The following is a 15,125-nucleotide window of genomic DNA, read 5'->3' as shown; positions in this document are numbered from 1 at the left end:
CATAATAGAAACAACAGTCTGTGGTCCCTACCATCTGCTCTAGTCTTCTTTTACTTCTTTTGCTTAATGCCCCCAATCACCTGTTACTACAAAGAGCTGGAGTGACAGACGGCAGGCACAGCTGGAGAACTCAGCCCCTGAGGCGGCTAGCTGTCTCTCCGCCCTGACCGACGTCCACTGGGCCTGTGTGCTCCTCATGACTTCAGCCGTTTGGATGCCATGTCTGGTCCACTGAACCTCAGTGGTCCTCTGTGATGCTGGGAGCCTGCTCTGCCACCAGGGTTTCAGCTGGAGGGCACTGCATTGGACCGGAAGCAAAATAAACCTGCTATTTCTAAGAGAGTCCTGAACTAGGGATTAGGAGACACAGTTCTCTGCCACTAATTAGTTGTGTGGCCTTGAGCAAATTGTTCCCCCTCTCTGGGTTTCAGACTCTTCATGTGTAAAATAAGACTGGATTTCAAGATTCCCAGAGCCTTTCTCATCTCTGACCCTCTCTGCTTCTCTGATCCTGAGAGTCGACTGTGGGTAGAAAGGTAGTATGTACAGCTCCAAGGCAAGGTCAGTGGCACAGCCAGCTGAAGATGAGCAAGAAATACTTTTCTGGGGCCGTGGGCTTGCATTTTTTACATGCAAATAAGCTAGCAGGGTTATTTTGACCTCTTGAAAGCATGAGCAGAAGATGGCAGCTTGAAGGAATGGATGAACAATAGTAGTGATAACAATGCTGGAAGGAAAATGTGTTTTAGAATGAGCTTTTGCCTGGATTTTATTGTCTACTTGTCCAGTTCATCCTCCTTGTAACAGAAAATAACTTGTCTGTGAGGCTGTCCAAGGAATTTTAAAAGAAAGTGAATGAATGAGGCTTAGGGAGGAAGAGGAAAAAACTGGGGCAGGAGAGAATTTTATAAGATGATGATTGAAATGTCAAGTGTTGCTTCTCCGAAAGAAGATGAAAATGCTGTAACAAGTTCTGGACAGATGCCAAATGCTCTTGTCAGGAGATGGATGGGAGAACTTTACAGCAAATTAGGTGCCGAGTTTCCAGTGAGTCACCAGCATGTTGCTTATTATTAACACGTCAGGGCTTGGAATGGGAAGCTTGCAATTTGAGTGCCAGCTCAGTCTCTTCCTAATTGGGAGGCTTTGGGCATATTACATAATTATTGGGGTCTCAGTTTACTCATCAACACGTTATTATTGCCAATATTTTCTATTATTAGCTGCTGATATTTTGTACCAGTAGAACTCCTTTCAAAGTTTAAATCTTAGTAAGAGTTTTAATATCTGAAATAGATAAAAGAGGACCCCTTCTACTTCCTGCCCATTAATCTCCAAGGTGGCCCCTAGGGGATGTTTGAAAACCATCAGATTACATCGTCCTGAAGATTTCTTCCATTCTAAAGTATTCTCTTTCATATATTCAACAAACATGTATTGTGAGCCTCACCCACTGCTAGGCATTGAGTACACTGAGATAATCGTGACATCATAACTGCCTTCCAGAGTTTTGTTCAATACTTACTTGCTTTGTCATGTAGGGTACCTCCAGGGAAAGACTATGAAAGTGAGGGAATGGAAGTATCCCTAAGCAGTGATAGTTCCTCATATAAATTACTGAACTGGTATCTGGCTTACACTTTAGTCTCCTGCAACCAGCTTCACGTGACCTGATCACTAAGACCGTGTACTAACCAACAGTGAATTTCAGATTTTGCAAGTCTGCGTAGACAGAGCTCAGATCATGGTGGATCCACTAAGGGAAGCACCCCTTTGCAAGGTCCCATAGCAGCCAGACTCAACATCCACGTTCAATAATCTTCCTTTATAATGTGGTCCATTGGTCACAACATTTCACGGTGAACACTGTCAGAGGCAGCAAAGCCCCTCACTAATTTGGAAACCACTAAAAATGCATCCCATAAGGTACAGTGATCAAGACAGACGATGAAGCTAGAGAATGACTTTTAGCTTCCAAAGAAAAGAATGACTGAAAATTAATGAGACTTGTGTTCTCCTGAGCCTCCCAAACTGGTCCTAAGCTGTCATGCTGAGATTTGCTTGAGCCGTGGAAATATCCCTAGAATACGTGTCTAGAACCAAAGTCGATTGTGCTAAAGGAGCAATATCTATTTAGAGATAGATTGGGATGTGTTGAAATGTACTCTCATTACTCGGTGTTGCCAGTTACCAAATGTGGCAGTTTTAAAACACAGTCAGAACTTTGATACTTTCTAGCAAGAGGTGGGAATGTACTGTATCTACTCCTGATTCTGGGCAGGCTGTGACTATAATTTTTGGAGTTTAAGCAGAAGTAAAGGCATGTGATGTTGAAATCTAGGTTGTAAAGGCTATGTAGCTTCTATCAATACTTTGTTTACTGAAACACATGAATGTGGATCTCTGCACACTACAGAAGAGATCCAGCTACTCTGAGATCATCATGCTGTGAGGAAGCCCAAATCACATAAAGATGGCATGTGCAGTTGCTCTGGTTGATAGTTCCAGCTGAGCCCAGCCTTTAATTGTCCCAACCCAGGCTCCAGACATGTAAGTAATGACACCTTCAGATGATTCCAGCCCCAGCCATGCAGGCTACATCCTGTCTTTAGAGTCTTTCCAGTTGAGGTCTCGGAGAGACAAGCCTCCTCTGCTTGGCCTTGTCTGAATTCTTGACCCAAGGAGGCATGACCATAATTAAAGTATCATTGTTTTATACCACTAAGTGGTCGGGTGGTTAGTTATGCAACAACAGATAAGCAGAACAACAGGTGAGGTCTGAATTAGGCATCCTCTCAGTGACAGATGTAGTTCTTATTCCTTAGTTTAGGAATGCAAAATAGGAACCTTTGCAGGATAGACTCTACCAAGCTAAAGAGAGAGGATAGACCTGACCTAAAAATAAGGAACCTTTGCAAAATTGCCCATAACTTAGATACTCAGTCCCTAAGGACTTGAAAGCCATAATTTAAGGTTTAAACAAGGAGTCCAGAACTGTAAAACACAGGGGAAGGTCCCATGTTCATCCATATTGTCCTGTGACCCTCACTAATGAGGCAGGTTGATGTGAGGCTCTAGTTCAACACAGCCCCAAGTTAATTTGCTACAAATCAATTCATTACAAATCACACCACTTAGTGACCAATTCTCCAAAAAACATCAAATATCTTTTACTAGGTCTTGAATAGATTACCACTCTCATTTTTCTACAGAGCAGAAAGTGGAAGTCAGCCATCACCCAAATGATAGAATAGGTTTTCCTCTTCTGACATATAGTTAACCCACTTTCACTGCTGGACAGAGATCTTTGGGGAGTTTTTAATCCTTGGCAATTTTGGGGAGTTTTGACCTTTGTCAACTTTGTAGAATTTTTCTATAGTGGTAGGAAAGGAGGAGAAGTATCCACCTTTCAAAATTGTGTCCAGTTAGATTCTCAGGGAATATGCACACTTGCCTAGGTTAGTAGATAAGGACAGCTTCTTGGATACACGTGAGCAAATGTGGTCCCCTTAATGCTAAGAAGTCACTACCTTTGACAGAGAACTCAGCTTCTGACTGTATCATTCTCCCTTAAATTCACAAAACCTATAAACTCTGCTAAAATAAAGCATTGCATTTGACAGTTATTTGGGCTAACCTAAGGAGAAAGCATGCTTATTGGTATCCATCAGGATGCAGTAAGTAGATTCCTTCACATGAAAGTGGTTTAAAATTCCAAACGGAATGTGGCAATGCCTGCTGCCTTCCTAGTTATGCATGTTTGACCCAGTATGCTTCTCTTTTATTGAATTCTAATTCTATGAATCTACACAATGAATAAAGTTCCATAGCCTCATTTAATGAAATTCTCCCATTTGAACCAAGACGTCCATCCTATTACTGGCCTTTTAAACCCAGCAGACTTACCCACACACAACACCGTGACTGACAGGTAAAAAGAAGCTACAGACAGCATCCAGCATTCTAGAAAAACACCCCATACTTCTAGCTTACTCTCAGCTCAGTGCTCTTGTATTTGGCTCTGCTTCTCTGGTTTCCTAACATTCTCTGGCCCTTAGGAATATGCCACTCCATGGGGATCTTTTTACTTTCGTGGTCTTCACTTCCTACTTGACATCCACTGAACCACACTAGCTGATTAAATCCCAGATTAGCATTGTGATTACAGAAACTGTCTGTCTTCAAATCATCTTCTATACCTCTGTGCCTCTGTCTCCTCAACTCCAAAACGGTGCTGATAATAGCACTGACCCCCAAATATGGTGTAAGAATTAAGAGAGATTTTATAGTTAAAATTTCATGAGATAGATCCTAGCTCATAGTGATTACTTAATAAACATTAATCTGCTGCTGCTGTTAACTCCAACCTACCAATAATAGGAAGGGGATTGAAACCTCGTATCAGTGTTTCCTAAGGTGCTCTGAGGAACTTTGAGCCCTTGAGTGTTTAATAGGTTTTATGGCAGGGAAAGATCTGGCATTCTAGGTAAAAATGCTAAGTTAAATTAAAGTTAAACTGATCTGTTAAATTTAGAACGTTTACCAAAAAGTACGTTGTTCCTGACGCTCAAAACAGAAATTTAAAAGTTAAAAAACTGAATTGTCACGAGGGCTGAGCACTGAGGGGATATTGGATACTGATAACTTCTAGGGCTGTTTTGTATTTCATATCTTAACCTCAAGTGAATTTACTGAGGATTTGCTTGGTACCAGGCATTGTGCACTGTTTATTCAAACACATTTTCTCGTTTATTTTTCATATCTACCCTGTGAAAATAAGAATTATTCTTACTTGACTGATGAGGAAAATAAGGCTAAGAGAAGATAGATGGTATCTTCATGCTAAGTGAATTCAAACCCAGGACTTCTGCCTCTGACCTAGTCTTCATTCACTAGACTATTCAACTCCCCATGTCACTGAGCACTTCTCTAACGATTTGAAGTGTTTTGTTCTCTGAAATGAGCAGTGAGCTGTGAGTTGTTTCTGTGTTTCAGAAGTGATTGTTATCAATTATGGAATTATTAACAACACTTCCCATCTGCCTCTAGTTTCCAGCTAAGAATGTTAATTAAAGCACAAATCCATCCAAGAATTTGCGAAATTTATGACTGAAGATGTTTACCAATGATTCTGGTTAAAAATGCTCAGCATGTGTTCAGTAAATAATACAGATATGGATTTCACATCTCACTAGATGTCGATAAATCTTCCTTTGACTAATATATATATATACATATACATATAATCTTTTTATATGCATCCTGTTGACATGTAAGCTACAGAATATATATAATCTTTTTATATGCATCCTGTTGACATGTAAGCTACAGAATATATATAATCTTTTTATATGCATCCTGTTGACATGTAAGCTACAGAATATATATAATCTTTTTATATGCATCCTGTTGACATGTAAGCTACAGAATATATATAATCTTTTTATATGCATCCTGTTGACATGTAAGCTACAGAATATATATAATCTTTTTATATGCATCCTGTTGACATGTAAGCTACAGAATATATATAATCTTTTTATATGCATCCTGTTGACATGTAAGCTACAGAAGAGAGGTTATACCACTTCAGAGGCTCTCACCAAATGGTCAGAGCAGAAAAATAGAACTTAGTCTAGGGACAGAACTTGAGGCTTTAGGCTTTTAGCAACCAAAAGTCTACCTCTATACCACTGAGGGCTAAGGCATTGGAGAAAATAGCCAAGTTTATCCCCAGCCATGTAAAAAGAGCTCTACTTGAGGGTAGTTTCATCTAAACTGCTCCATGATAGCTAATTTGTATGAGAAGAAATAAACCCTATTCCACAGCTACCTCAAGCCAACGATTCCTTTAGGAATGGAGCAGTTTAAAGGTCAGTGAATCATTTCCAACAGCCAAAGCAGAATTATCTTTAAAAAACATTATGAAAGTTTCTCTACATCTTGCTATTTGAGTCCTGAGCAAAGACTGCAGGCTTTTGTCATTGTTAGCTCCTCCGACTACCTAGGCTTTAGTCGTCCCAGTCTTAGGGACTGTAGCGTAGCCAGTGGGAGCCACTCCTTCACGCGTGCCAGCCTCAGCCACAGATCAGAACGCCAGCCTTTCCAATGAACAAACCTCTATATGACTGGCGTCCATCCATTATCCTGTGCCTTTCCCATCAAGTTCTTTCAATCATTTCTGGTCTTCTTTACAAAAGCTTTCCAATGTTGTCTTGGGAACCCCGATTCCGAGGTAATTAGCCCCCATTCCATGACATCCTCAACCCTTCCCAGAATCCCTCCACCCCCTGATGTAAAACCATTAATTTTATATTCATTCCTTTGTCTATAAAGTGAGAATGAGTTGACATTCAGCATTCCTTGTGCACCAGGCAATGTCCTAAGCATAAAGCTATCTATCACCCGCTTCTTCAAGAAAATCTCTCTCACTATATCCCAGTGCTGTAGAGGCCAGGGTCGTTCTCATAGAGTTCTTTGCTGATGCTAGATCTTTATTTCACTGATCCCCAGCACATTCCTTTCATCTTTTGAGATTCATGCCATCCCACTTTCCCACCTCTGCTCTGTCTCATATTTCTGGTCACTCCATTTTATCTACTAAGCACTTTGGAACATGTCTCACAGTCTATCTCCACTGCTGATTTCTACCATCATAGAGATGATGTAATCATTAATTTTTTCACAGAATTTTGGGCAGCTATTCTAACCATTTAACCATACAGCTTCAAAGTCCTCAGCCTTCTTGATGACAACAAATTGTATTTGCCCTTTCCACTTCTGCCCTTTTCACTATGCCCTGACCCCCTTCAAGGACTGCAGTCCCTCTCTCCACCCTTCTCTTTTACCCTGTTCCTTCACCTCTTTATAAAAACCTTGTAATCCATATTAAGCTTAGATCCCACATTCAGCTTCAACTGTTGCCAACATCCTCAAAATTTTCAAATCCTACTCTTTTCATTGAATCTCCCTAGTAAACCATAACTTTCAATTAATCCAGCTCTCCTTTTCTCTCCCACAACAACACATTTAACTGCATTTGGAGAAAACAATGTATAATTTTGTGAGCTGGTGGCACTCCAAATAAGTGATCTTAAGGAAACTTTTGGTACCATTCAGCCATTTTTTTTTTCTTGTCTCTGGTCAGCTCCCTTCAGTTTACCCACAGTGACTATTACAGAACTTTTAAGTCTCTTCTTATCAAAGTTGTCCCACTCCCCTCTCTGCAGAAGGCTCTGAACTGGACCGTGGAGATAAACAGGACTGGGTATGGATCTTGGCTCCACCGTTCCCTAGTGTGTGTAACGTCTAATCTTTCCATGACTTGGTTTAATTATCTTTCATAGTAGCTACTGTGATATTAAAAACATATAACACGAAATGTGACACATAATTAGCCCACAATATGTGTTATTGATATTGTGGAATTGTGGTGATGATGATGAGGAACTTGCTCGCATTTAACAACACAAAAAGATTTTAATTTCCTTCCCCACATCTACAAATATCCTTCTATTTCTCCAAGTTAGGTAGAGGCATCTCTCTACCTAAACTAACCCTTACGTCCCTGTTGGGACCTAGTCTCCTTAAGTCTCTGCTGACACATTGTTCAACTTTCTAGTTTTTCCTACTCATTTCTATACTTTTCCCTTTAAATTTTATGTTTCTATTTTCAACATTAGATTACGTCCTATATTCAGTTTGTTTGGGGTTTTTTTTGGTTTGTTTGTTTCTCATTTTTCATTCAACAGTGTATTATGAGGACATTTCCCTTAATAATTTGAAAGTCTTTGAAAATAGGATTTTCAATGGTTATATAAACTGTAGTGTATTCATAGAGTATTATACAACTATGCCTTTTTTGTTGAAAATAAAGGTTGTTTCCAATTTTCATTATTATAAATGATGCTGTGATTATTATCCTTGTACCTAAATTGTTATCTGCATCTCTGATTCTATCCACAGGGTAGAATTCTATAAGCAGATTTATGGGGTCAAAAACTATATTTTAAGGCTCTTTACACACATTATTGAATTGCTTTTCAAAAAGATTATACCAATTTATACACCCACCAACTGCGTATGAAAGAGATGGTCTCACCATACCCATGCTATCATTAAGATTATTTGCTGCTAAATTTTCAACCTCTCCCTCTCTACTAGTTCTTACAACAAAGGCTAAAAATATATTTAAGTGTTTTACCTCCTAAAAATAATAATTTTCTACTAGTGTCTCTCTTTGAATAATCTTCTTCTTCCCTTCACAGATAGGTTTCCTGGGGAGTAATTAATCTTCAGCCTTGGTCTCTATCACCTAATCTTCCTTCTCTCATCTTAATTGGGCCTTCACTTCTCCACTTAGCAGATGTTACCAATGACGTCCTAACTCAGTCTAGCAGGCTGCTCTTGTCATTCATCATATATTAAATTTAAACATCTAACAGTGTTAACTTTTTTTCTAGGAATTCTAAATTCCCTTGCTTCTGAGACATAATTTTCTTCCATTTTTTCTTATTTCTCCTTAGCCATTGTTTCCAGGGGCTACATTGTAGGTCATCTTCTATCCCTCCTTACATTTGCTCTAGATTATTTAATCTACACTAATGGCTTTGACAACAGCCTATAGCTGATAAATCCCAAAACTTTACCTTTAGTTCAACTTATTCCATAAACTATAGCAAGAACTCTATATTAAAATGTCTATTTGATTTCTTTAAGTAAATATCCTGGGAACATAAAACCTAAAAGTCTGAAATTAAATTCATTCCACTCCCGCCCAAGCCTCCTACTCTTGTATTGATTGTTTTGGTGAAGGGCACCACTATCCATCCCTATGTTTAAAAAAGAAATCTGGAAGTAATAAATTTATCTCACTGTTCACTACTGACTAAACAATACTCAGTAAAATCTTACAAAATAATGTTCAACCCTATAAAACTCGCCTACCCTTCAGTCTTTTTTTTCTAATTACACTCACCTCCATTATACTCTCGGTCCTCGCATTTCATATTTCTTGTAGATTACAGAGCACAACACTCTGACTTTTGCCTCTTGAGACATTTTTTCCCCATAATGTTTCACCCACACAACACATCACACCAACCTACCCAGCAAAGAACTCTTCAATTTTCTGAATCAGCACCATGGAAAATTCCTTAAGCTAGACTTCCTGCCTGCTCAGCTAGAATTGACCTTGTCTTCCCCTGTGGTTGAAATTCAACACTTACCCTTCCCTTCCTATTCAGTCCTAGAGCACTTTCCTCAATTTATTTATTTATAAGTTTTTTGCTAAATTGCCAGCTCCTTAAGGGATGTATCATTTCTATTTGTCTTTGTAAACCTAGTTTGGGGAATTTATCAAGAGATTACAGAATTTATCCAGGCCTTCTGAAGTCAACATATCAGGTTAAAAGAATTGTATTTCTGGTCTCACAATCTCATGGAAAATGGATGTATATCTTCCTCTGCACCACACATATATTTCTGATGAAATTTCTCCATGCTTCTTTTGTGTCCTTGACAGCACCTTTTAAACATTTCATCCACAAACTATGTCTTATTTGATAGCATTTTTTGGTTTACACAGTTGTCCTGCTTCTTGAAGACAGACTCACATTGTTATGCATCTTTTTGTTTCTTTAAAGCTCAGTTTAATAGATTCCCAATAAATATTTGTTTATAAAGTTGAATGTCAAAAATGACAATGCAAGATCAATATTAAAAAAAAAAAATCAAAATCTACTGAGGGAATACTTCCACTCTACCACCCAAAGAAATTCACTCCTGCATTAATCAACTAGAAAACTAAAAAAAAAAAAAAAAAAAAAAAAAATTACAAAATAACTCTTTCTGTCTATGGAGAACAGGCAGTGCAGGGCAGTGATCCCTAAGAGAAGAGCAAGCAGGAAGTAAGTCATGTGATTTCCCCTAGCATACTGTCAGTATCCAGGCCACAGTAGAGACAGAGAGCACCCTAAACAGTAGATTAGACATCGTGGATGATAAATCAGTAAAACTGAAGATGTAGCACTAGAATCTATCCGCAATGAAGCAAAGAGAGAAAAAAAGAGAGTCTGAGTGACTTACAGAACAATATCAAGCAACACACAAATAACTGGAGCCCTAGGACAAAAAGAGATCAAAGGGGTTCAAAAATAACTTTGAAGGAATTTGAAGGAATAATTTGAAGGCATTATTTGAAGGAATAATGCCTAAATTATGGCCAGAATTTTTTCAGAGTTGATAAAACCATAACATTACATACCCAAGAAATTCAACAAACCCAAAGAAAAGGGCATAAAGAAAACCCCACGAAGGCAAATATTAATCAAATGGATAAAAACTAGGGACAAGAACATGTTAAAAAGCCACCAGACTAAAAATTTATAGAAAAGAGAGTAATGATAAGAATGATGACATATTTCTCTTCAAGCAACATTCAAACCAGAAAGACAACTTTTTTAAAGTATTGAAAGGAAAACCTGTCAACCTATAATTCTACACAGTGAAAATATCTTTCAATAATGAAGGTGTAAAAAGGCATTTTCATGCAAACAAAAGCTGCATCAATCACCAACCAACTTACAGTACACTGAATGCTTATGGAAATTCTTCGCATAGAAGGAATTTGGATCTCAAAAAAAAAAAAAAATAGATTAAAGAGCTGTGGAAATGGTAAACATGTGAATAAATATAAAAGACAACTTTTCCTCATTTTTACCTCTGAAAAGTTGGCTTTAAAAACCTATTATTTATATATTGTGGAGTTTATAATATATGTAGAAATAAAATGTATGACAAAAATAGCACAGAGCCTAGAAAGGGGAAAAAAGAAGTTCACTGCTGTATAAAAAAACATGTGATAAAGTGCTTACACTACATGTGAGGCAAATCAATATTATTTAAAGGTACACTGTGACAAGTTAAAGATGTATATTGTAGACCCTGAAGCAACATCTAAAAAAAAAAATAGTTATAGCTAACAAGCTAATAGTGAAGATAAAATGGAATCATTAAAAAAAAAAAAATCTTAAAGAAGGTGGGAAAAGAGGGGGGAAAGGGACAAAGAACAGAATGTATAAATAAAATACAAATTGAGATATGGTAGATTAAAACCCCGCCATAAAATAATTGCATTAAGTGCAAATAGCCTAACCATTTCAATTAAAAGGCAGAGATTGTAAGATTGGATAAAAAAGACCCAATCTTATGCTGTCAAAGTATGTAGCTGAAATAAAACAACACAGACATGGAAAAATTTTCCGTGCATATAATAATTAAAAGAAAACTAGAGTAACTATAGTAATATCAGACAAAGTAAACTTCAGAAAAAGTAAAATTAGATAATGACAAAAAGATCAATTAATCAACAAGATATAATGACCCTAAATGTGTATGCAGATACTAACAGAGATTCAAAGTTCATGAAGCAATAACTGACAGAACTTAAAGGAGAAATAGACAAATCTGCAATTATAGTCGGCTATTGCAAGACTAATCTCTCAACCACTGACAGAACAAGTAGACAATAAATTAGTAATGACATAGAAGATTTGAATACTATCAACCAACCTGCCCTAATTGACATTTACAAAATCCTCCATCCAAAATTCTCTTGACCAGCACATGGAACATTAAATAAGTGTGACTATATTCTGGATTATTAAACAATTCTCAATAAATTAAAAAGACAAATCATATAGAGAATGTTAATATTATAAAATCAGAATTAAAATAGAAGTAAATAATAGAAATATATTTGCAATATTTCCCAAGTTTTCAGAAATTAAACACACACACACACACACACACACATACACATCCATGGATCAAAAAGAAAGTCACAAGTAAAATTATACCATAACTTGAATTAAATGAAAATGAAAACACAAAATATGAAAATTTGTGGGATGCTGTTAAAGCAGTGATTAAAAGGAATTTATAGCATCAAATGCATATATATGAAAATAAGATTTCAAACCAATGATCTAAACTTCTACCCTAAGGAGCTTTAAAAAGAACAAATTATACTCAGAGTGAAAAGAAAGAAGGAAATAATAAAGATAAGAGCAGCAATCGTTAATCCAGGAAATGGATAACCAACAGAGAAAAAGCAATAAATTCAAAATCTGATTATTTGAAAAGGACAATAAAATTAATAAACCTTTGGGCAGAATTATCAAGAGAAAAGAAAGACCACACAAATTACAATTATGGATTTTAGAAATGTCAAATCGACAGTCAGAAAATATTATAAACAACTATAAATTAAACAACCTAGAGCAAATGAACAAATTCCTTGAAAGCACCAACTACCAAAGTCATTCAAGAAAAAAACAAACAAACAAATAGATGACTTCCACTTTTGGTCAAAAGGGAGTAATAGGGGCTAGTGTTATCCACCTGATACAACCAAAACACCTAGGCAAAATACATGAAATAACTCTTTTCAAGACATTAGATTTGAGGTAATAAATGACAATGAATATCCCATGCTTTGATCTTTTCATCTTTCCTCAGAAATGTTATGAGGAGCAAATAAGGTTTTACATGAGAAATTTCTAGCTTAACAACAGAAACCGTAATAAATGTTTCCTTCCCTCCCCCCTCCCCTTTTTCCTTCTTGGCAATAATTGACTTCTACATGCCAAACTAATTTAAAGTGTTACCGTGAAAGCTTTCCCCAGAATATTTCAGGTCCAAAATGAATTCTGAATGAAATTAAATACCACTTTTAGACAACGTTGCCCACACAAACACAGACACACATGAGTACACACATACTCGCACATATACACACATGCACCACAAGGCATTAATTAAGGAACTTCTTAACAGGATTTTATTTCTTAGGGGAGAAAAAGCAGTCTACCTAAAGTGTTTGTTGGCTCCAAACATTTTAGCACCTGTCAGGCTGAATTAAAATACATGTCATTCTCTCTTAGTCCGCAACATATCATTTAATGTGAATTCCTGATCCTATTTTTCCCAGAATCTTTTACATTTCTTTCTGGGGACTAAACATAAATGGAATTACCAAGTCAAGAGTCTAAATGCAGCCTCTAAAGAACAACCTCTTTATAATCTGGCTCACAGTTCTTTTATGATAATCAATACATTTGGATATCTCTCTTCAGGAAAAACACAGGCTTTGTGGTCATAAAATCCTGAGACTAGATCCCAGTTCTAACACTTAGTAGTTTTCTGAGTTCCTGAACCAACCTCAACCTTAATTTCATAATCAGTAAAATGATATATCAACCTTGTTATGTTGTTCAAGGAATTAAATCAGAAGATACAAATGAAATGTTTAGCATAGTGCATGACACAAAACCTCTCTTCTGTTCATTCCTCACCATTCATTTCTAAAAGTATATGCAGTTATTTAATGAAATATATGCATTTAAGTAAGCAATCTATTCTAAATTAAAAATCAGGGACTATCATTATAACAGGAATACCAACAAAGGGACTATTCAAAATATTTCATAAGCAACAACAGATTTGGAAGTGACCCCCATTGTGTGCAGTTCCATCCTTCTCCCCTCTGTGTAAACATTTTGCTTTCTTCCAGGTAAGTTAGTCAACATATAGCCTTTCTTCCAAGGGCTCACTTGAAATGAGCATGACGGTGTTTCAGAATGGAATTTTTGTGCCTTCAGCGACTTTGTACAATAGTAAAATTTTCTGTTTTTCAATTGTAATTTCAAAGTTGTTAGGATTTCTGACACATGACTTTTCATCATTTCTAATTTTCATCCAGATTGCAATCAGTATCATCATATGACATACCAATTATACCAGCTTATCCCTCAATAGCATAAATCACATTTCTACCCACAGTTATAAGTATCAATGTTCAAACAGTGATGCATTTTGTAAATACACTATAGCAGACAGAGCCTGGAAGACTTTTCCTTTTAAATTAACAACAATTTTTTTGTTGTTTGTTTTCTTCTTCTTTAAGGCTTTGTAGAAAAATTCATTGGAGATCCCCCAGATTTATCCCTCAGGGTGATTACAGTGAAATTATAATGAAAAAGAGAAGGACACAGATGGTTCACTTCTTTTAGAGCCATTCTATCAGATCAAAAGAGTCTTTATATTTTTGGATGAATACTTATTTTTCTAATTAAATGAACAATAATAAAATGACAATAAATTTCTACTTTTTCTGACCTCCCGGACCTGAGTTACAGAGGTGTCATAACTATCCATTTTCTTTTTTTTTTTTTTAATTTTTATTTATTTATATTTATTTTTGGCTGTGTTGGGTCTTCGTTTCTGTGCGAGGGCTTTCTCTAGTTGCGGCAAGCGGGGGCCACTCTTCATCGCGGTGCGCGGGCCTCTCACTGTCGTGGCCTCTCTTGTTGCGGAGCACAAGCTCCAGACGCGCAGGCTCAGTAATTGTGGCTCACGGGCCCAGTTGCTCCGCGGCATGTGGGATCTTCCCAGACCAGGGCTCGAACCCGTGTCCCCTGCATTGGCAGGCAGATTCTCAACTGCTGCACCACCAGGGAAGCCCTATCCATTTTCATTAGTGTTAACAGGTCACCAACAAAGCAAATTGGAGATGCATTTTGATAGCTTTTTAAAAGGATGAAATTATTTTGAAAAAGAAGAAAAAAGATGGAGGGTCAACTGTACCTTATTCCAAGGCTTATTGTCAAGTTACAATGATAAATTCATGTGGTGTTGGTTTAAACATAGACAAACAGATCAATGGAAAAGAGTAGAGTCCAGAAATAGACTAACTCATATATGATACTCATATATGGACAACTGATTTTTGACAAGGGTGCAAAAGCAATTCAGGAGAGAAAGGTTAGTCTTTTCAACAAACAATGACAGAACAATGAGTATACATAATCAAAAGAAAAATAAAACTTTGATCCATACTTTTTCTCATTTAAAAAATTAACTCGGGCTTCCCTGGTGGTGCAGTGGTTGAGAATCTGCCTGCCAATGCAGGGGACACGGGTTCGAGCCCTGGTCTGGGAAGATCCCACATGCCGCGGAGCAACTGGGCCCGTGAGCCACAATTACTGAGCCTGCGTGTCTGGAGCCTGTGCTCCGCAACAAGAGAGGCCGCGATAGTGAGAGGCCCGCGCACCGCGATGAAGAGT

The 15,125-nt window shown here is 37.3% G+C and overlaps 1 protein-coding gene and 1 long non-coding RNA gene across 4 annotated transcripts in view; one reads left to right on the top strand and one right to left on the bottom strand.

Annotated features, from left to right (window-relative positions):
* NELL1 (neural EGFL like 1) overlaps nucleotides 1–15,125 on the bottom strand; it is an 856,536-nt gene that overhangs the window by 145,433 nt on the left and 695,978 nt on the right. The window lies entirely within an intron of this gene.
* Nucleotides 5,435–14,855, top strand: LOC309667996. Its single transcript, XR_014268025.1, has 2 exons — nucleotides 5,435–14,202; nucleotides 14,517–14,855. It is a non-coding gene; the product is annotated as an uncharacterized lncRNA (long non-coding RNA).

The sequence above is a fragment of the Balaenoptera physalus genome (genome assembly GCF_965194825.1).
Source record: "Balaenoptera physalus genome assembly, chromosome: 10".
Classification (NCBI taxonomy): domain Eukaryota; kingdom Metazoa; phylum Chordata; class Mammalia; order Artiodactyla; family Balaenopteridae; genus Balaenoptera; species Balaenoptera physalus.
This window is presented reverse-complemented; position numbering and strand designations above follow the sequence as displayed.